Source organism: Loxodonta africana, chromosome 10, assembly GCF_030014295.1.
Source record: "Loxodonta africana isolate mLoxAfr1 chromosome 10, mLoxAfr1.hap2, whole genome shotgun sequence".
NCBI lineage: Eukaryota > Metazoa > Chordata > Mammalia > Proboscidea > Elephantidae > Loxodonta > Loxodonta africana.
Window position 1 is genome coordinate 82,418,339 of NC_087351.1, and position 23,096 is coordinate 82,441,434.

The following is a 23,096-nucleotide window of genomic DNA, read 5'->3' on the forward strand; positions in this document are numbered from 1 at the left end:
GTATGAGTGGTGAAAAAGCCATCCTTGTCTAGTTCCTGTTCTCAAGGGGAATGCTTTCAGACTCTCTCCATTGAGGATGATGTTGGCTGTTGGCTTTGTATGAATGCCCTTTATCAGGCCAAGGAATTTCCCTTCTATTCCTATTTTGTTGAGTTTTTATCAGGAATGGGTGTTGAACTTTGTCAAATGCCTTTTGTGCATTGAGATAAGGTCATGTGGTTCTTATTTTTTCTTTATGTGATTGATTACATTGTTTTCTAATGTTGAACCCTCCCTGCATACCTGGTATGAATTCCATTTGGTTATATGAATTGTTTTTTTGATATGTTGTTGAATTCTATTGGCTAGAATTTTGTTGAGGATTTTTGTGTCTGTGTTCATGACGGATATTGGACTATAATTTTCTTTTTTTGTGGTGTCTTTACCTGGTTTTGGTATCAGGGTTATGATGGCTTCATACAATGTGTTTGGGAGTATTCCATCCTTTTCTATGCTCTGAAATACTTTTAGTAGTACTGGGGTTAACACTTCTCTGAAAGTTTGATAGAGTTCTCCAGTGAAGCCGTCAGGGCCAGGGCTTTTTTTTTTTTTTTAATTGGCAGGTTTTTAATTACTTCTTCAATGTCTTCTTTTGTTATAGGTTTATTCAGTTTTTTTGTTTGTTTTTACCTCTGCTTGTGTTAGGTTAGGCAGGCAGTATGTTTCTAGAAATTTGTCTATTTCCTCTAGATTTCCAAATTTGTTGGAGTACAATTTTTCATAATATTGTTATGATTCTTTTCATTTCAGTTGGGTCTGTTGTGATATCGTCCATTTCATTTCTTATTTGGGTTATTCGTTTCCTCTCCTGGTTTTCTTTTGTCAGTTTGGCCAATGGTTTATTAATGTCAATCTTTTCGAAGAACCAACTTTTGGTTTTGTTGACTCTTTGTTTTTTCTATTCTCTATTTCATTTATTTCTGCTCTAAATTTTATTATTTCCTTTCCCCTGGTGCCTGAGTGCTTCTTTTGCTGCTCTCTTTTTATTTGTTAAAGTTGTAGGGTTAATGCCTTGATTTTGGCCCTTTTTTCCTTTCAGATGTGTGCATTTATTGCTATAAACTGACCTCTAAGCACTGCTTTTGCTGTGTCCCAAAGGTTCTGGTAAGATGTGTTTTCACTCTTATCTGATTCTATGAGTTTCTTTATTCCATTCTTGATTTCTTCTGTAACCCAGTGGTTTTTGAGAAAGGTGTTGATCAGTTTCCATGTGTTTGATTTTTTTTCCCTTGCTTTTTCTGTTATTGATTTCTACTTTTACGGCTTTACAGTCAGAAAAGATGCTTTGAAATATTTCAGTGTTTTGCATTTTGTTAAGGCTTGTTTTGTGGCCTAATATGTGGTCTATTCTGTAGAATGTTCCATGTGCTTTGGAAAAGAAAGCATACTTGGCTGCTGTTGGGTGGAGTGTTCTGTATATGTCTCTGAAGTCAACTTGGTTGATTGTGGCCTTTAGATCTTCTGTGTCTTTATTTAGCTTCTTTCTAGATGTTCTGTCCTTCACCAAAAGTGGTGTGTTGAAGTCTCCTACTATTATTGTGGAACTATTTCTCTTTTCAATGCTGTTTATGTATTTCGGAGGCCCGTCATTGGGTGCATTTATATTTATTATGGTTATGTCCTCCTGGTGTAGTGTCCTTCCTTATCCTTTGTAGTGGATTTTACTTTGAAGTCTATTTTGCCAGAAATTAATATTGCCATTCCTGTTTTTTGGTTGTTGTTTGCTTGATTTTTTTTTTTTCCATCATTTGAGTTTTACTTTGTCTGTGTCTTTGAATCAAAGGTGTGCTCTTATAGGCAGCGTAGAGACAGATTGTGGGGTTTTTAAAAAATCTATTCTGCCACTCTGTCTCTTTTTGGTGCATTTAGTCCATTTACATTCAGTGTAATTATTGATAAGTATGAGTTTAGTGCTGTCTTTTTGATTAGTTTTTTTTTTTTTTTTTTTTTGGTGTTGGCAGTTTCTTTGTTCCACTTAATTTTCTTTGCTGAGTTGTTTTTCTTTATGTATTTTCTTTTCATATTTTTCATTGTTGTTGATTTTGTATTTGCTAAGTCTTTATGTTTTTCATCTTTTTTATTTTGATATGTAGATTTATTAGTTTCCTTTATGGTTACCTTAAAATTTACCTCTATTTTTTAAGTTTAAACCAACCTTTTATTTCTTGATATCGCCTTAACTTCCTCTCCATATGAAAGTTCTGTGACTACACTATTTGGTCCATTTTTTGGTTTTAATGTTGTCATCTTTTACACATTGATGTCTATGTTTCCCTATTCTCAGTGTTTTAGGTTTGACTTATTTTTGTGACTTCCCTATCTGGATTGATATCTGGTTGTTCTGTCCTATGTTCTTTTCTTGGGTTTTTATCTGATGTTATCGATTCTCTAGCAGAGGACTCTCTTTAGTATTTCTTCTAATTTTTGTTTGATTTTTACAAATTCTCTTAACTTCTGTTTATCTGGAAGTGCCCTAATTTTTCTTTCATATTTGAGGGACAGTTTTGCTGAATATATAATTCTTGATTGGCAATTTTTTTCCTTCAAAGCTTTATGTATGTCATCCCATTGCCTTCTTGACTACATAGTTTCTGTTGAGTAGTCAGAGTTTAGTCTTATTGACTCTCCTTTCTACATGACTTTTCATTTCTCCCTAACCAAAAAAACCAAACCCAAACCGTTTCTCCCTAGCTGCTCTTAAAATTCTCTCTTTATCTCTGGTTTTGGCATATTTGATTATAATATGTCTCGGTGACTTTCTTTTGGGATCTACCCTGTGTGGGGTTTGATGAGCTTCTTGGATAGATATCTTTTCATCTTTCACAGTATCAGGGAAGTTTTCTGCCAGCAAATCTTCAACAATTCTCTATTTTCTGTTATCCCCCCTGTTCCAGTACTCCAATTACTCATAGGTTATTTCTCTTGATAGAGTCCCACATAATTCTTAGGGTTTTTTCATTTTTTAAAATTCTTTTCTCTGATTTCTCCTCAGATAAATTGGTGTCAAGTACCTTATCTTCAATCTCACTAATTCTGACTTCCATTGCCTCATTTCTGCTCCTATGACTTTCTATTGAGTTGTCTAATTCTGAAATTTTATTGTTAATCTTTTGGATTTCTATTTAATGCCTATCTACGGATTCTAGCAGCCTATTAAATTTATCACTTTGTTCTTGTATAGCTTTCCTAAATTCCTCTATTGCTTTGTCTGTATATTCCTTGGCTTGGTCTGAGTTTTGCCTGATCTCCTTCCTGATCTTTTGAAGAGCACTGTAAATTAATGTTTTGAATTCTACCTCTGGTAATCCCAAAGCATCTTCCTCCAGGAGGTTTCCTGGATTTTTGCTTTGGTTGCTTGCTGGAGCCATCATGGTCTGTCTCTTTATTTGATTTGATACTGACTATCATCTCTGAGTCATCAATAGGTTATTATATTTATTTATTGTATGTTTGCTTACTGTGTCCTAGCTTCTTGTTTTGTTTTGATATGCCCAAATAGGCTGGGTGTGTGAGCTACTTTGATTATTGCCATTTTTGAAGCTCTCACGTCCTGTCACCAGGTAGTTAGAGCTGCTACTAGTATGTTACTTTTCAGCTCAGCTGACCAGGTTGTTGGTCACTGAGTGTGTGGTGCAGGGTCTCACCTATAGTCCTAGACAACCAGGGCTATGTAGAGGTGACTGAAACAGGCACAGGTATCTGGCTGCAGTAGGAGGTTATGTGCTGAGCAAGACAGGGGGCTGACGGCTGCCCCTGAGTCCCTACATAGAGGTGTGTCCCTGTCCCCTATAGTGTGCAGGTCGGTGGGTTTTGCAGCTGGACTTTGGGCACCAAGTGCTGTTGGCTGTAAGGACTGGGAGGCATCACTTATTCTCAGACCCATGTCTCAGGTGGCTAGGTGGGATGGGTGAAGTTAACAGTCATGAATCTGCCACTCCCCTTTAGCTGTTGCAGTTGAAAATAGGCTTCAGCTATATACCCTGTCGTACCACGTTAATGAGGGTGTATGCTCTTGAATGGGCCCACACAGGTCTAGGCATGGGTGAAAGGCATTTGACGTCTGTGGACCCCTTATGCCTGTCCCTAGGCAAAGGGCAGCGACTGCCATAAGTTCTGGCTAAGAGGACATGGTGATTTTTTAAAGCCATGAGACTGGTTTGGGCGTGGCCAATCCCAAACTCTCAGTTTAGGGGAGCTGGAGGTTTCTTTTGTTGTTCATTTGTTTATTTGTCCCCCCCCCCCCAACACACACAAAGCCAGGAGACTGGCTTGGGCACGATGGGTCCCACTTCCAGCCTAGGGGGCACGGCAACTGCTGAACACTGCCAGATTGACAATGGAGCAGATTGGGCAAGTAAGGGGAAGAGAGGCACTGTTACAGAAGTCCCAAAGGGGAAAGGGTCATTCTGATCCCACACAGCAGGTTAGATGCTTACACTTAATTTTCGTAGATCCAGCACCACCTCCCCCTGGCTCTGGAGGCTTGTGCAGACTCCCCACCGCTTGGTTTCTCCCAACATGGCAAAACGCGTCCCAAGCACTACCATTTGCCTCAGCCCACATGCGCAGAATGATCCAGCCTGTGGTGCTGGCTAGGTCAGATCTGGCACTTCTTCACTGCTTCTGAACTGTCTTTCCCTCCCCCTGCTGCTCAGCCCAACCCCTCAACTTTGTCTTTGATGTTCAGGGCTCCTACATTGTTATATATAATCGATTCACTTGTTTTATCAGGTCTTTGTTGTAAGAGGGACTGCAGGAAGCTTCTGACTATTCCGTCATCTCGTCCCGCCTCCTCAATGAGTTTTAGTATATTTAGAGTTGTATAACCATCACCACAAACTAATTTTAGAACATTTTCATCACCCTGAAAAGAAACCTCATGTTTATTCAGAGTCCACTCCCATACCTATCCCCAGAACTAAAAACCGAAAACCCATTGCTGTTGAGTTGATTCCAACTCATAGCAACCCTAAAGGACAGAGTAGAACTGCCCCATAGGGTTTCCAGTGAGCGCTTGGTGGATTCGAACTGCTGACATTTTGCTTAGCAGCTGTAGCTCTTAACCCCAGACCTAGACAACCATTAATTTACTTTCTGTCTCTGTATATTTACGTTGTTTTTTTTGTTTTTCTTTTTTTACGTTAATATAAATGGGTTCATATGTGTCCTTTTGTGACTGGCTTCTTGGTTTTGAGGTTCATCCATGTTGCAGCATGTATCATTACTTCACTTCTTTTTACTGCCTAATAATATTCCATTGTATGTATATACCACATTTTGTTTATCCACTTACCAACTGATAGACATTTAGGTTGCTTCTACTTTTGGCTATTGTGAATAATGCTACTATGAACATTTGTGTTCAAGTGTTTGTGTGGTCATGTTTTAATTTTTCTAGTGATCTTGGGGAAATTGGATTTAGACACCTCAAGGAAAGGAAGCCTCCAGTCCAATGTGAAGCTGGGTTCAGGCTTAGCCCTTCCTGCTAGGGTAAAGGAAAGGCAGTGTTCTCAGTCCCCACTAGTTCATAATTAGACAAACAAGGAGCACTCCCAGGATCACCTTCAGCCAGTATCGGGCATCTACAAGAAGTCTACACTTAACTTCATAGTTAATGGCAAAAACCTCTTTTACAATCAGGAGCAAGACATTTCTGTACAACATTGTATTAAAGGTTCTAGCCAGTACAGTAAAAGGCAAGAAGAACAATGAAAAGTTACAAGTAGTAGAAAAGAATCAGAACTCATTATTCAGATACAGAGAAAACTAAAATATAACTTATAGATAAATTATTAGAATCTATTAGAGTGTTGCAAGGTTACTATATTTGGAATCAAAACCTAGATATAAAATCTGTTTCATTTCTATACACTGTCAACATGCAAAAAATTTTTTTCCTTTTTTAATTATTGTACTTTAGATGAAGGTTTACAGAACAAATTAGCTTCTCATTAAACAATTAGTACACGTATTGTTTTGTGACATTGGTTACCAACCCCACAACATGTCAAAACTCTCCCTTCTTGATCTTGGGTTCCCACTCAACTGGCTTTCCTGTTCCCTCCTGCCTTCTAGTCCTTGTCCCTGGGCTGGTGTACCCCTTTTGTCTCATTTTGTTTTACAGATCTGTCTAATCTTTGGCTGAAGTGTGAACCTCAGGAATGGCTTCATTACTGAGCTAAAAGGGTTGCCGAAGGCCACACTCAAGGTTTCTCCAGTCTCTGTCAGGCCAGTAAGTCTGGTCTTTTTTTGTGTGTTAGAATTTTGTTCTACATTTTTCTCCAGCTCTGTCCAGGACCCTCCAACAACGTATGACAAATTTTAAATATAAAACTTAGTTTAGAAAAAAGTGTTGCATTTACAAGTGCATGTAAAAATAAGGTTAACCAGGAATAAATCTATTAAAACATGTGCAAACCCTTCCTTGAAAACTATAATACTTTACTGAAGGGCATTGAAGAAGACTTCTATGAATGGGGAGTTATACCATATTTATACATAACCAGTTGCTGTCAAGTCAATTCTGACTCATGGCAACCGCATGTGTGTCACAGTAGAACTGTGCTACATAGAGCTTTCAGTGGCTGATTTTATTTTGGAAGTAGATCGCCAAGCCTTTCTTCTGAGGCATGTCAGGGTGGACTTCAATCACCAACTTTTCGGTTAGTAGCCAAGTGTGTTAGCTCTTTGCACCACCCAGGAACTCCTATGATTATATCAAGGTGTACTCGATACTGCAAAGAAGTCAATTATCCTTAAATTGATCTACAGATTCCATTCAATCCCAATCAAAAGGCTAACAAGTTTTTTTGCATGTGTGGGTGGTTCAAGAAGTTATTTCTAAAATTTCCAAAATTTCTGTGGAAGAACAAAGGGCCAAGAATAACTAGGATGCTCCTGAAGAAAAAGAGTAAAGTGGAGTTTTGCTCTATTAGCTATCAGGGATTATAGCTGTATTATGTTCATAAGCCAGCATGATACTGGTACAGAGACAGATAAAAACAGACTGATAAATAGATCCAAATAGAGAACTCAGAAGTAGATCATGTGTGTATGCAAACTTGATGTATGATAGAGGTGCCACTGAAGATCAGTGGATCATGCACCTTTCAAGAAACGGTGCTAATTGTTTATCCAAATGCTTAGATATGAAACTGGAATATAAATTTTTACAGCCTCTTTGGAAACGAATTTGTCATCATCAGAGTTAAAACCGCGCATATGGTATATGATCCAGCAATTCCACTCCTCAGCACATATACTGGAGAAACCCTTGTGTATTTTCACCAGAGCTCATGTACAAGAATGTTTGTAGCAATATTATATGTAAGATCAAAAGACAGAAGACATTCATATACAATATGTTCATACAACATATAATAGTGAAGAAATAAATGAATGCAGCTACATGAATCAATATGAATAAAAGTTTCAAACATAAAGTTAATAAAAAGTCCCCAAATAGCAAATACTATATGATTTCATTTATACTGAGTTTATAAATATGCAAAACAACATATTATCTAGGACTACTTAAAACTGTGGTTAAATTATTTTAAAAAAAATAAGGGGCATGATAAACAAGAAATTAAAAATCCAAGGTAGTAATATCCCTGATAAGTTGAGGCAGGGAATTGTTTTAAGAGAGTAGAGCATAAAAGTAAGGAGAAGCACTTCAAATGTATCAGTAATGTTTTATTTCCTAGGCTAGGTGATGTGGTTGTTGTTAGGTGCCATCAAGTCAGTTCCGATTTATAGAGACCCTATGTACAACAGAATGAAACACTGCCCATTCCTGCATCATCCTCACAATCATTATACTTGAGCCCATTGTTGCAGTCACTCTGTCAATCCATCTCATTGAGGGTCTTCCTCTTTCTCACTGACTCCCTACCAAGTATGATGCCCTTCTCCAGGGACTGATCCCTCCTGACAACATGTCCAAAGTATGTGAGATGAAGTCTCTTCATCCTTGCTTCTAAGGAGCAGTCTAGTTGTACTTCTTCCAAAACAGATTTGTTTCTTTTGGCTGTCCATGGTATATTCAATATTCTCCACCAATGCCATAATTCAAAGACAGCAATTCTTCTTCAGTCTTCATTATTTATTGTCCAGCTTTCACATGCATATGAGGTGACTGAAAACACCATGGCTTGGGTCAGGCACACCTTAGTCTTCAAGGTGACATATTTGCTAGGTAATAGGTCTTTTTTTTTTTTAGGTCTAGAGTTGTTGTTGTTGTTTTTGCTTATTTTATAGTTTAAACATATTTATAAATATTCCTTTGCATGCATTAAATATTTAATAAAATTATTGTAGTAACAGGATGGACTTCCACCCCCAATTTGGTATAGAAGTCCAGACTGATGACACCGTACTCACACACATACACACACACGCACCAGGAAGGTATGAAATATTTATTACTCACATAATCAGGTTTTCTAGGGAGAGCAGGGCAGCTCCCATGCAGGCCAGAAAATGGCTTGAGAGAGCAAGGAAAGAAGATCGGCTTGGGGTTTTTATGGTGGTTAGAATGGGATAAACATTCCTGCATGTGGTTTGAACTTCCTGCGGGCATCAAAGAAGAATACACCCAGACTTTCTTATCAGCTTGCCTGTATGTGGGGCAGAAAGGCAAGAGGAAGAGGTGAGGTTTAAAAGGTGTCACAGTCAAACATCAAAAAGATAGAATCAGGCTCTTTATTACGAATGTATTTTAAACAAATGTATAGGAAACAAAGGGGACATCTGCCATTTTGGAAACAGAATGCCTGCAGAGAAAAAAAGTGTCACCTCTCCCTTTCAAAAACTTCTTCCATTTTTTCTTTTCCCAGGAATACCACACTAAAGGAACAACTCTAGTTATTCTAGTCATCAAATTGCTAAATTCGGTGGGAAATTGAAATTATTTACTACTTCACAGAAGAAAAAGAATGTCAGGGGGATTATTATAATAACGTAAAGTTAGATATTAAGACCTGTGGAGTGAAAAGAATGAGAATTACTTGTGATGTTTAAGAGTTCCTGAGTTCATGGGTGGAAGAGACATTATTCGGGACACTTTGGTATTTGCTTCACCACCCCCATAGTGAAGGAATTCTGCAACTTTGTGCCCACTAACTGCAAATGAATGCCAGGCTCAAAGGCTTCTCCCAGGAGAAGGTATCTGATTCCTGTTGAAAAGATACAGACAATGAATTACAAGTACACATCAATTTTTGAGCCACCTACTGAGTATTGTGGGGGATATAAAGATGAAAAACATTCAACACCTGCTCTTTAGGGATTCCCAGTCTCTTGTACTACTTTTGCAGCTTGAGGTGTGAAAATATGGGTTTACAAAAGCACTGCAGCCAGACTGATGGCTCAAATGACAAAATAATACATCAGATTGCTTTCAACATATTTCACTGTTAAAGAATTCCTGAGAATCATTAGGAACTGTGTCTACTGCATGATATATGATTATAGAAGGGAATATCTGTGCTTAAGAGAATTCTTAATAGATAGATTATGTGGGTGTTTATGAAACCCCAAGGGCATAAGTCAGTGGAACTAAAGGTGAAGAAAGAGATATCTAAATTACTCTATATTCAGGAAGATTAGAATGTGGGATGATTGGAGAGAAGGCGAAAACAGTGAAGTTCAAATTGGAAATCTCTTAGGGACTTTTAGGAACAGAATAACATGCTCTGAAGTTCTAAGTTGTTGTCACAACTGAAATGCTAATTCCTCCATCTTCCCAATTTTTTGTCTTCTACATACACACACACACAACGCCTTTTGTGAATGGGGCTATTTTGGGTGGAAAGAAGAAAACAGGCTGAACTCATCACCTGGTCTGATGCACAATAATCAGGACAGCATAATAATAATAATGTAAAAACACTTATCATGTGACAGGTAGTGCTCTAAGCTCTTTACACACACTAACGTATTTAAGTGCTTTACAGTCATTCATTGTTAGGTGCTGTTGTTCCTGTTAGGTGCTGTTGAGTCGGTTCCAACCCTATATACCACAGAATGAAACACTGCCTGGGCCTGTGCCATGCTCATAATCGTTATGCTTGAGCCCATTGTTGCAACCACTGTGTCAATCCACCTCTTTGAGGGTCTTCCTCTTTTTGGCTGACCTCGTACTTTACCAAGCTTTATGTCCTTCTCCAGGGAGTGATCCCCCCGACACATCCAAAGTATGTAAGACACAGTCTTGCCATACTCGGTTCTAAGGAGCATTCTGGCTGTACTCCTTCCAAGACAGGTTTGTTCGTTCTTTTGGCAGTCCATATAGTCAATATTCTTCACCAACACCACAATTCAAAGACGTCAATTCTTCAGTCTTCCTTATTCATTGTCCAGCTTTCCCATGCATATGAAGAGATTGAAAATACCATGGCTCCAGTCAGGCGAACCTTAGTCTTCAAGGTGACATCTTTGCTTTTCAACACTTTAAAGAGGTCCTTTCCAGCAGATTTGCCCAATGCAATGCATTGATTTGTTGATTGCTGGTTCCATGGGTGTTGATTGTGGATCAAAGTAAAATGACACCCTTGACAACTTCAACCTTTTCTCCATTTACATGATGTTGTTTATTCGTCCAGTTGTGAGGATTTTTTGCTTTTCTCTTTGTTGAGGTGTAATCCATACTGAAGGCTGTGGTCTTTGATCTTCATTAGTAAGTGCTTCAAGTTCACTTCCAGCAAGCAAGGTTGTGTCTTCTGCATAACACAGGTTGTTAATGAGTCTTCCTCCAATCCTGAGGCCCCGTTTTTCTTCATATAGTCCAGCTTCTCAGATTATTTGCTCAGCATACAGATTAACTAGGTATGGTGAAAGGATATAACCCTGACACACACCTTTCCCGACTTTAAACAACACAGTGTCTTCTTCTTCTGTCTGAACAACTGCCTCTTGATCTATGTACAGGTTCTTCATGAGCACAATTAAGTGTTTTGGAATTCTCATTCTTCTCAACATTATCTGTAATTTGTTATGATCCACCAGTTGAATGCCTTTGCATAGTCAATAAAACACAGGTAAAAATCTTTCTGGTATTCTCTGCTTTCAGTCAGGGTCCATCTGACATCAGCAGTGATAACCCTCGTTCCACATCCTCTTCTGAATCCGGCCTGAATTTCTGGCAGTTCCCTGTCCATGTACTGCTGCAATCGTTTTTGAATAATCTTCAGTAAAATTTTGCTTGTGTGTAATATTAATGATATTGTTTGATAATTTCTGCTTTCCATTGGATCACCTTTCTTGGGATTAGGCATAAATACGGATCTCTTCCAGTCAGTTGGCCAGGTAGATGCCTTCCAAATTTCTTGGCGTAGACAAGATGAGCACTTCCAGCGCTGCATCTGTTTGTTCAAGTATCTCAACTGATATTCCGTCAATTCCAAAGCCTTGTTTTTCACCAATGCCTTCAGTGCAACTTGGACTTCTTTCTTCAGTGCCATCAGTTCCTGATCATATGCTACTTCTTGAAAGGGTTGAACATAGACCAGTTCTTTTTGGTATAGTGACTCTGTGTATTCCCTCCATCTTCTTTTGATGCTTCCTGCATCATTTAATATTTTCCACTTAGAATCCTTCAGTATTGCAACTTGAGGATTGTATTTTTCTTCAGTTCTTTCAGAGTGAGAAATGCCAAGCGTGTTCTTCCTTTTTGGTTTTCTATCTCCAGCTCTTTCCACATGTCATGATAATACTTTACTCTGTTTTCTTGAGCCGCCCTTTGAAATCTGCTGTTCAGTTCCTTTACTGCATCATTTCTTCCTTTTGCTTTACCTGCTCTATGTTCAAGAGCAAGTTTCAAAGCCTCTTTTGCCATCTATTTTGGTCTTTTCTTTCTTTCCTGTCTTTTTAAAAATCTCTTGCTTTCTTCATGTATGATGTCCTTGGTGTCATTACACAACTTGTCTGATCTTCGGTCATTAGTGTTCAGTGCGTCAAATCTATTCTTTTTTTTTTTTTTTTATTGTGCTTTAAGTGAAAGTTTACAAATCAGGTCAGTGTCTCACACAAAAACTTGTATACACCTTGCCACATACCCCCAAATGCTCTCCCCCTAATGAGACAGCCCACTCCCTCCCTCCACTCTCTCTTTTCATGTCCATTTTGCCAGCTTCTAACCCCCTCTACCCTCTCATATGCCCTCCAGGGAGGAGATGCCAACATAGTCTCAAATGTCCACCTGATCCAAGAAGCTCACTCCTCACCAGCATCCCTCTCCAACCCACTGTCCAGTCCAATCCCTGTCTGAAGAGTTGGCCTTGGGAATGTTTCCTGTCCTGGGCCAACAGAAGGTCTAGGAGCTATGACCACTCGGGTCCTTCTAGTCTTAGGCCATTAAGTCTGGTCTTTTTACGAGAATTTGGGATCTGCATCCCACTGCTCTCCTGCTCCCTCAGGGGTTCTCTGTTGTGTTCCCTGTCAGGGCAGTCATTGGTTGTAGCCGGGCACCATCTAGCTCTTCTGGTCTCAGGATGATGTAATCTCTGGTTCACTTGGCCCTTTCTGTCTCTTGGGCTCATAATCGCCTTGTGTCCTTGGTGTTCTTCATTCTCCTTTGCTCCAGGTGGGTTGAGACCAATTATGAATCTTAGATGGCTGCTTGCTAGCGTTTAAGACCCCGGATGCTTCACTCCAAGGTGGGATGCAGGATGTTTTCTTAATAGATTTTATTACGCCAATTGACTTAGATGTCCCCTGAAACCACGGTCCCCAGACCCCTGTCCCTGCTACACTGGCCTTCAAAGCATTCAGTTTATTCCAGAAACGTCTGCTTTTAGTTTAGTCCAGTTGAGCTAACCTCCCCTGTATTGTGTGTTGTCTTTCCCTTCACCTGAAGTAGTTCTTATCTACTATCTAATTAGTGAATACTCCTCTCCCAACCTCCCTCCCCCCCCATAACCATCAAAGAATATTTTCTTCTCTGTTTAAACTATTTCTTGAGTTCTTATAATTGTGGTCTTATACAATATTTGTCCTTTTGCAACTAATTTCACTCAGCATAATGCCTTCCAGATTCCTCCATGTTATGAAATAATTCCCAGATTCATCAGAGTTCTTCACCAATGTGTAGTATTCCATTGTGTGAATATACCATTATTTATCCATTCATCCAGTGATGGGCACCTTGGTTGCTTCCATCTTTTTGCTATTGTAAACAGTGCTACAATGAACATGGGTGTGCATATATCTGTTCATGTAAAGGCTCTTATTTCTCTAGGATATATTCCAAGGAATGGGATTGCTGGATCATGTGGTAGTTCTGTTTCTAGCTTTTTAAGGAAGTGCCAAATCGATTTCCAAAGTGCTTGTACATTTTACATTCCCACCAGCAGTGTATAAGTGTTCCAATCTCTCCACAGCCACTGCAACATTTATTGTTTTATGTTTTTTTGGATTAATGCCAGCCTTGTTGGAGTGAGATGAAATCTTATTGTAGTTCTGATTTGCATTTCTCTAATGGCTAATGATCGTGAATATTTCCTCATGTATTCCTTAGCTACCTGAATGTCTTCTTTAGTGAAGTGTCTGTTCATACCTCTTGCCCATTTTTTAATTCGGTTATTTGTCTTTTTGCAGTTGAGTTTTTGCAGTATCATGTAGATTTTAGAGATCAGGTTCTGATTGGAAATGTCATAGCTAAAAACTTTTTCCCAGTCTGTACGTAAACTTGTGACTCTTTTGGTGAAGTCTTTGGATGAGCATAGGTGTTTGATTTTTAGGAGCTCCCAGTTATCTGGTTTGTCTTCTGCATCGTTAGTAATGTTTTGTATACTGTTTATGCCGTGTGTTAGGGCTCCTAACATTGTCTCTATTTTTTCTTCCATGATCTTTATCGTTTTAGATTTTATATTTAGCTCTTTGATCCATTATGAGCTCGTTTTTGTGCATGGAGTAAGGTATGGGTATTGTTTCATTTTTTGCAGATGGATTTCCAGTTATGCCAGCACCATTTATTAAAAAGACTGTCTTTTCCCCATTTAACTGTTTTGGGGCCTTTGTCAAATATCAAATGCTCATATGTGGATGGATTTATGTCTGGATTCTCAATTCTGTTCCATTGGTCTATGTAACTGTTGTTGTACCAGTATCAGGCTGTTTTGACTACTGTGGCAGTATAATACGTTCTAAAATCGGGTAAAGTAAGGCCTTCCACTTTGCTCTCCTTTTTCACTAATACTTTACTTATCCGGGGCCTCTTTCCCTTCCATATGAAGTTGGTCATTTATTTCTCCATCTCATTAAAGAATGTCCTTGGGACTTGGATCGGAATTGCATTAAATGTATAGATCGCTTTTGGTAGAAGAGACATTTTTATAATGTTAAGTCTTCCCATCCATGAGCAAGGAATGTTTTTCCACTTATGTAGGTCTCTTTTGCTTTCTTGCAGAAGTGTATTGCAGTTTTCTTTGTATAAGTCTTTTACATTTCTGCTAAGATTTATTCCTAAGTATTTTATCTTCTTGGGGGCTACTGTAAATGGCATTCATTTGGAAATTTCCTCTTCGATGTTCTTTTTGTTGGTGTAGAGGAATCCAACTGATTTGTGTATGTTTATCTTGTATCCCGATACTCTGCTAAACTCTTCTATTAGTTTCAGTATTTTTCTGGAGGATTCCTTAGGGTTTTCTGTGTAAAAGATCATGTCATCTGCAAATAGAGATACTTTTACTTCTTCTTTGCCAATCTGGATGCCCTTTTATTTCTTTATCTAGCCTAATTGCTCTGGCTAGGACCTCCAGCAGAATGTTGAATAAGAGTGGTGATAAAGGGCATACTTGACTGGTTCCCGATCTCAGTGGGAATGCTTTCAGGTTCTCTCCATTTAGGATGATGTTGGCTGTTGGCTTTACATAAATGCCCTTTATTATGTTGAGGAATTTTCCTTCTATTCCTATTTTGCTGAGAGTTTATATCATGAACACGTGTTGAACTTTGTCAAATGCCTTTTCTGCATCAATCGGTAAGATCACGTGATTCTTATCTTTTGTTTTATTTATGTGGTGGATTACATTAATTGTTTTTCTAATGTTGAACCATCCCTGCATACCTGGTTTGAATCCCACTTGGTCATGGCGAATTATTTTTTTGATACGTTGTTGAATTCTATTGGCTAGAATTTTGTTGAGGATTTTTGCATCTACGTTCATGAGGGGTCTATAATTTTCTTTATTTGTGGTGTCTTTACCTGGTTTTGGTATCAGGGATATGGTGGCTTCATAGAATGAGTTTGGCAGTATTCTGTCCTTTTCTATGCTCTGAAATACTTTTAGTAGTAGTGATGTTAACCCTTCTCTGAAAGTTTGGTAGAACTCTGCAGTGAAGCCGCATGAACCAGGGCTCTTTTTTTGTTGGGAGTTTTTTAACTACCTTTTCAATCTCTTCTTTTGTTGTGGGTCTATTTAGTTGTTCTGCCTCTGTTTGTGTTAGTTTAGGTAGGTAGTGTGTTTCTAGGAATTCATCCATTTCTTCTAGGTTTTCAAATTTGTTTGAGTACAATTTTTCATAGTAATCTGATATGATTCTGTTAATTTCAGTTGGGTCTGTTGTAATACCGTCCATCTAATTTCTTATTCGGGCTATTTGCTTCCTCTCCTGTTTTTCTTTTGTCAGTTTGGCCAGTGGTTTATCAATGTTGTTGATTTTTTCAAAGAGCCAGCTTTTGGTCTTGTTGATTCTTTCAATTGTTTTTCTGTTTTCTATTTCATTGAGTTCAGCTCTAATTTTTATTATTTGTTTTCTTCTGGTGCCTGTGGGTTTCTTTTGTTGCTCTCTTTCTATTTGTTCAAGTTGTAGGGACACTTCTTTGATTTTGGCCCTTTCTTCTTATTGGATGTATGCATTTATGGATGTAATCCAATCTTTTTTGAGCACAGGGTATTGTTCAGTTTCCAAGTGTTTGATTTCTTTTCCCTGCTTTTCCTGTTATTGATTTCCACTTTTATGGCCTTGCGGTCAGAGAAGATGCTTTGTAATATTTCAATGTTTTGGTTTCTGCTAAGGCTTGCTTTATGACCTAATATGTGGTCTATTCTAGAGAATGTTCCATGTGCACTAGAAAAGAAAGTATACTTGGTTGCTGTTGGGTGGAGTGTTCTGTATATGTCTACAAGGTCAAGTTGGTAGATTGTGGCATTTAGATCTTCCGTGTCTTTATTGAGCTTCTTTCTGGATGTCCAGTCCTTCACCGAAAGTGGTGTGTTGAAAAGTCTCCTACTATTATTGCGGAGCTGTCTATCTCACTTTTCAATGCTGATAGAGTTTGTTTTATGTATCTTGCAGCCCTGTCATTGGGTGCATAAATATCTAATATGGTTATATCTTCTTGGTGTATTGTCCCTTTAATCATTATATGGTGTCCTTCCTTATCGTTTCTGATGGATTTAACTTTAAAGTCTATTTTGTCAGAAATTAATATTGCCACTCCTGCTCTTTTTTGATTGTTGTTTGCTTGATCTATTTTTTTCCATCCTTTAGGTTTTAGTTTGTTTGTGTCTCTAAGTCCAAGGTGTATCTCTTGGTGGCAGCATATAGACTGATCTTGGCTTTTAATCCATTCTGCCACTCTCTGTCTCTTTATTGGTGCATTTAGTCCATTTACATTCAGGGTAATTATGGATAGGTATGAATTTAGTGCTATCATTTGGATGTCCTTTTTTGTGTGTTGTTGACAGTTTCTTTTTCCCACTTAATTTTATGTGCTGAGTAGATTTTCTTTATACATTGTCCTTTCCTCATATTTGTTGTTGTTGATTTTGTTTCTGCTGAGTCTCTATTTTTTTCTTGTATTTTATTTTGATGGGTAGGATAGTTCGTCTCCTTTCGGTAATCTTATTATTTACCACTATTTTTCTAAATTTAAAACTAACTTTTATTTCTTTGTATCGCCGTATTTTCCTCTCCATATGGAAGGTGTATGATTACATTTCTTAGTCCCTCTTTATTATTTTAATGTTGTCTTCTTTTATATAATAACATCACTGTTACCCTGTTTTGAGCTTTTTTATTATATATATATAATCTTGCTTTGTTTTTTTGGACTTCCCTGTCTGGGTTGACTTCTGGTTCCCTGCCCAATGTTCTAGTCTTGTGTTGATACCTGATATTATTGATTTTCTAACCAAAGAACTTCCTTTAGTATTTCTTGTAGTTTTGGTTTGGTTTTTACGAATTCCCTAAACTTCTGCTTATCTGGAAATGTCTTAATTTCACCTTCATATTTAAGAGACAGTTTTGCTGGATATATGATTCTTAGCAGGCATTTTTTTTCCTTCAATTCTTTAAATATGTTATCCCATTGCCTTCTTGCCTACATGGTTTCTGCCGAGTAGTCCGAGCTTATTCTCATTGGCTCTCCTTTTTAGTTGACGTTGCATTTATCCCTCTCTGCTCTTATAATTCTCTCTTTATCTTTGGTTTTGGCAAGTTAGATTGTAATACGTCTTGGTGCCTTTCTTTTAACATCTACCTTATGTGCAGTTCGACGAGCGTCTTGGATAGATATCTTCTCATCTTTCACCATATCAGGAAAATTTTCTGCCAATACATCTTCAACAATTTTCTCTGTATTTTCTGTTATCCCTCCCTGTTCTGATACTCCAATCACTCGTAGGTTATTTCTCTTGATAGAGTCCCACATGATTCTTTAGGTTTCTTCATTTTTTTCAATTCTTTTATCTGGTTTTTCTTCATATATATTAGTGCCAAGTGATTTATCTTCGAGTCCAGAAATTCTAGCTTCTTCTTACTCAATTCTGCTCCTCTGACTTCCTATTGATTTGTCTAATTCTGTAATTTTATTGTTAATCTTCTGAACTTCTGATTGCTGTCTGTCTATGGATTTTTCCAGCTTATTAAACTTTTCATTATGTTCCTGAATAATCTTTCTAATCTCTTCAATTTCTTTATCTGTGTATTCCTTGGCTTGTTTTGTATATTGCCTCATTTCCTTCCTGATGTCTTGAAGGGTTCTGTGTATTAAACTTTTGTATTCTGCTCTGTTAATCCCAGGAATGCACTTTCATCTAGAAGATCCCTGGATTCTCTGTTTCGAGAGCCTGTTGAGGTGATTATGGTCTGTTTCTTTACGTGACTTGATATTGACTGGTGTCTCCAAGCCATCTATAAGTTATTGTATTAGTTTATGCTTGCCTACTGTGTTGTAGCTTCTTGCTTTGGTTTTGTTTTGGTATACTCCTATGGGTTGCTTGAATGAGCTAGCTTGATTATTTTCCCCTTTGGAGCTCTGATGTCCTATCCCCAGCTTGCTAGAGGTTTTATCAGGTATATCAGTCTAGGAGCCCATTCACTTTTCTTGTATGAATTCAGCTCAGGTTTCCAGGTAGCTGATTATCAAGTGTGTGGTACAGGCTCTGTCCTACAGTCTTAGAGGGGCAGGGGTGATTGGTATATATACCAGTATCTGATTGCTGCAGAGGGACACGCTCTGAACAAGGCAGGGGCCTGAGAACCGACCCACAAGTGTCTCTGTGGAAAGCACGTCCCTGTTCCCTAGAGCATGCAGATGGGTGGGCTCTGCAGATGGATCATGGGCACCCAAAGTTTTTGATTGTAAGGACTGGGAGGTACCAGTTATCTTTGGACCCCTGTCATGGGTGGCTGGGTGGCCTGAGTGGAGCTACCAGTCCTTAGGTCCCTGATGTGGTTAGGTGGGGACCTTGTTTAATAGGCAAAGCAATGTCAAACGTCAAACACCCACCTCTCCACCACACAGCTGAAATGGTTGGAGTTTGCCAACAAGAGCCTATTCTCCCGAAATAGGCCCACACAGGTCCATGCAGAAGGGAAAGGTGCTCAAAGTCCAAGGACAGTTTATGCCTGGACAGGAGCTGCTTCTGTCCTGAGCTCCCCCAGTTAGTGGAGCTAGCAAATTATCTTTTCCCCCAAAAGCAAATTTTTTCCTTCCCCAAGGCAGGGAGGATGGCTCTAGGTACTCAACAGTGCCTATGTCAGGCCCAGGAAATTCAGCTGCTGAAGCCAGTTCGCAAGTGGGGGGACACGTTAAAATATACGCAAGTACTTAGCTTTTCCTAGAGCACTGTTCTCCTCGGGTTCCAGAGGTGTGAGTAGGCTGTGTGGCTGGCTGCTTCTCCCTGAGGAAACTGCAGCTGAACGCTAGTACCAGCCCACCGCCACCACTGCTCCAGGAATTTTGCCTGAGAGTTCCCTGCGATTCAGGTCCGGTAACTCCTCTCCACTTCTGAATGGTCTCTTCCTCCCCTTCCCCTCAGTTCTTTTTCTAAGCTTGCCTTTGAAGCTCAGGCTCCCAGCTTGTCAGGAATATACTCATTTCACTTGTTTTTTTGGGTCTGTGTTGTAAAGAGGGCTCGCCAGAAGCGTCTGTCTATTCCGCCATCTTGGCTCCGCCTCCTCTGAAATCTATTCTTGAGGTGCTCTCTAAATTCAGGTGGAAGATACTCAAGATCATACTTTGGCTTTCATGGACTTGCTCTAATTTTCTTCAGTTTCAACTTGAACTCACATGTGAGCAATTGGCAGTCTGTTGCACAGTCAGCCCCTCGCCTTGTTCTAACTGATGATATTGAGCTTTTCTGTTGTCTCTTTCCACAGATGTAGTTGGTTTCATTCCTGTGTACTCCATCTGGTTCGGTTCATGTGTACAGTCACGGTTTATGTTGGTGAATAAAGGTATTTGCAATGAAGAAATTGTTGGTCTTGCAAAATTCTATCATGAGATCTCTGGTATCATTTCTATCACCAAGGCCATATTTTCCAACTACCAATACTTCTTTTTTTCCATCTTTCACATTCCAATCACCAGTAATTATCAATGCATCCTGATTGCATGTTCAATCAATTTCAGACAGTAGAAGTTATTAAAAATCTTCAATTTCTTCATCTTTGGCCTTAGTGGCTGGTGTGTAAATTTGAATAGTAGTCATATCAACTGGTCTTCCTTGTAGGCTTATGGATATTACCCTACCATTGACAGCATTGCACTTCAGGATAGATCTTGAAATGTTCTTTTTTGACAATGAATGCAACACCATTTCTCTTCAATTTGTCATTCTTGACATAGTAGACCATATGATTGTCCATTCAAAATGGCCTATACCAGTCCATTTCAGCTCACTAATGCCTAGGATATTGATCTTTATGCATTCTATATCATTTTTGACAATTTTCAATTTTCCTGGATTCATACTTTCTACATTCCATGTTCCAATTATTAATGGATGTTTGCAGCTGTTTTTTCTCATTTTGAGTAGTGCCACATCAGCAAATGAAGGTCCCAAAAGCTTGACTCCATCCACATCATTAAGGTCGACTCTACTTTGAGGAGGCAGCTCTTCCCCAGTCATCTTTTGAGTGCCTTCCAACCTGGGGGCTCATCTTCTGGCAAGATATTAGACAATGTTCCACTGCTATTCATAAGGTTTTCAGTGGCTAATAATTTTCAGAAGTTGACTGCTGGGTCCTTCTTCCTAGTCTGTCTTAGACTGGAAGCTCAGATGAAACCTGTCTACCATGGGCGACCCTGCTGGTATCTGAATACCAGTGGAATAGCTTCCAGCATCACAGCAACATGCAAGTGCCCATAGCATGACAAAGTGACAGACATATATACACACGTACATACCTCCCATATCATCTTCACCAGATGAGAAAAATGAGACACATAGGGATTAAGTAACTGGCCAAAGGTAGTGGACAAAAATGTCAAGTTAGAGGAGACTTCCTTGACAAAGCGACCTTTCACTAACATTGAATGGATGATGATACTCAACACAGGCCTAACTACATTCTCAGCTTCAGGTGTAGCTCAGGGGCCTATGGGAGATAACTTTATTGGGGTTTATGCTTGGGATTGGGATATATCCATACATACTCAATTGTGCAGGAGACAAGTATAGAGAAAGTAGGTCCCTGTAAGTGATGAAGAAACTAGGCATTCTGTGTTGGAGTCTGCAGTGATTCCTGAGTGGCAGTGGCAGTGGCAGTGGCAGCTACAGTGGGTCATATGCCATGTGAGTCTGCCCTTGAACTTACCATCACCCAGCAACCTCCAACACTTTAATAAGCATCTATTGCCCAGGGGAAGTATGGGCTCTGGGAAACATTAAAGTGCTGTGCCACCAGGGCCTAAGCAACCTTCTTTCCAAAAGAACTCATTACAAAAGAGTTTCCTTATAAACAAAGAGTTGATTCAGTGCTGAATAGCTCCAGGTGGCAGCAATGGGGAAAGCAGGTACCCAAATCCTAGCCAGCATCAGAGGCTGACAGCAAGCCAGCACCACAACAAAGGCAGTCCAGGTAGAATGTCGGAAGAGTTAGCTGACCCAGGACTGTAGATGTGCAGAGGAGACAGTGACAGCTGACAGACTCAAGATGACCATAGAACAGAACTGCAGAGCAGAAGCCCCAGAAGCCCAGCAATCCAATCTGATGTCCTCCAGAGCAGAGGGCAGGTTCTGATACTGTGTAACTTGGCCCTGCCCCTTTGGGAAAGCCTAAGAGATAACAAAAAAAAACCAAACCCACTGCTTCAAGTGGATTCCGACTCATACAGTGGGGAAAGCCTAAATTCCTGCCATTTACCAGGTGGGGGTTGTTGAAGGTCAAGGAACAAACTGCTCGGATTATCTTATTGAAGATCCCAGTGTCCTTAGGCACACTTATGTTCTGAACACATGAATATATAAATTTACGCGTCTGCATTTAACATAATTTACTTCCACATAAGCATATGCTTTAACCTCTTTCTCCTTCAGTGACTCATTTTTCTTTTCTGTAAAACAAAGAGATTATACCGATTACTTTCAGCTCTATGGTTTTGACTCAAAGCAAGTGATTCTTAAATCCCCCACCCCCACCTACTTCACTGTAAGGGAAACAGAGTCCTTTCAAATACATGATTCACTGTAAAAAGAAGTTGAGAAGTTAGGCAGACTCAGAAGCCAGAGGGGAATGAATCCCTTAGGAAGTCTCTTATCTCTGCCTGGTACACTGATGTTCCCAGAGCAGCGCTAAAAGAGACCAAATCAAATTAATGGCGATACATAAAACAGCCTTAGAGCTGAAGGAGTTGCTTCTGGGTTTTGCTGTGAATAATGATACCCCATGGAATATTAATTTCACATTTACTGAATGATTACAAGCTGTTCCATTACATCTCAAAGTTAGAAGGAGGAAACTTTTTGACATTTGAGAACTGCCACTTCAGAATGTACACTCTCCTAAGAAGAAAGCTGATATGGAAGAGAAAACCTTTCAGCAAAGATCAGTACAGTATTTTTCTCTCATGGCCTTCATTTCTGTTTGTTAATTTCCAACCTGGTGGCCTCCACTCAGGTGCATACCGTTTGTCATGGATTGAACTGTGTTCCCCAAAAATATCTGTCAACTTGGCTAGGTCACAATTCCCAGTATTGTATGGTATTCTACCATTTTTCAATTTGATGTGATTTCCCTATGTGTTGTAAATGCTATCACTATGATGTAATGAGATGGATTAGTGTTTTTTTTTTATATTGATGAGATCTACAGGATTAGATAGCATCTTAAGCCAATCTTTTTTGAGATATAAAAGAGAGAAGCCAGCAGAGAGATATGGGGACCCTATGCTCTCAAGCAAGCAGCACATTCCTTTGAACCAGAGGTTACTGTGCTGAGATGCTCCCAGACCAAGGGAAGACTGATGACAAGGACCTTCCTCTAAAGCCGACAGAAAGCTTTCCCCTGGAGCCGGCTCCCTGATTTCAGACTTGTAGTGTACTACACTGTGAGAGAATAAACTTCTCTTTGTTAAAGCTATCCACTTGTGGTATTTCTGTTACAGCAGCACTAGATGACTAAGACACGCTTATTCCCTTATTCCTAGGCTACTGTTCTATCTGCTCATAGCTCTCTCAATTTCATCCTGTCCTTCAAGTTATTCGTGCCACATTCCTCTTTTCAGTGAATTTTCTGATTCTGAAATCTTCAAGGGTTCCCATTGCTGACATGAATAATTATAACTATGCTATAAAAAAAAAAATTTTTTTTTTATAACTCTAGCC

At 39.2% G+C, this 23,096-nt stretch overlaps 1 long non-coding RNA gene across 1 annotated transcript in view; it reads right to left on the minus strand.

Moving 5' to 3' along the window:
- Nucleotides 1–11,993: 11,993 nt before the first annotated feature.
- Nucleotides 11,994–23,096, minus strand: part of LOC135232614 (uncharacterized) — a 53,645-nt gene continuing 42,542 nt past the window's right edge. Inside the window, exon 2 of the long non-coding RNA XR_010323183.1 lies at nucleotides 11,994–21,826. This is a non-coding gene — a long non-coding RNA (uncharacterized LOC135232614). The remainder of the gene's footprint in view (nucleotides 21,827–23,096) is intronic.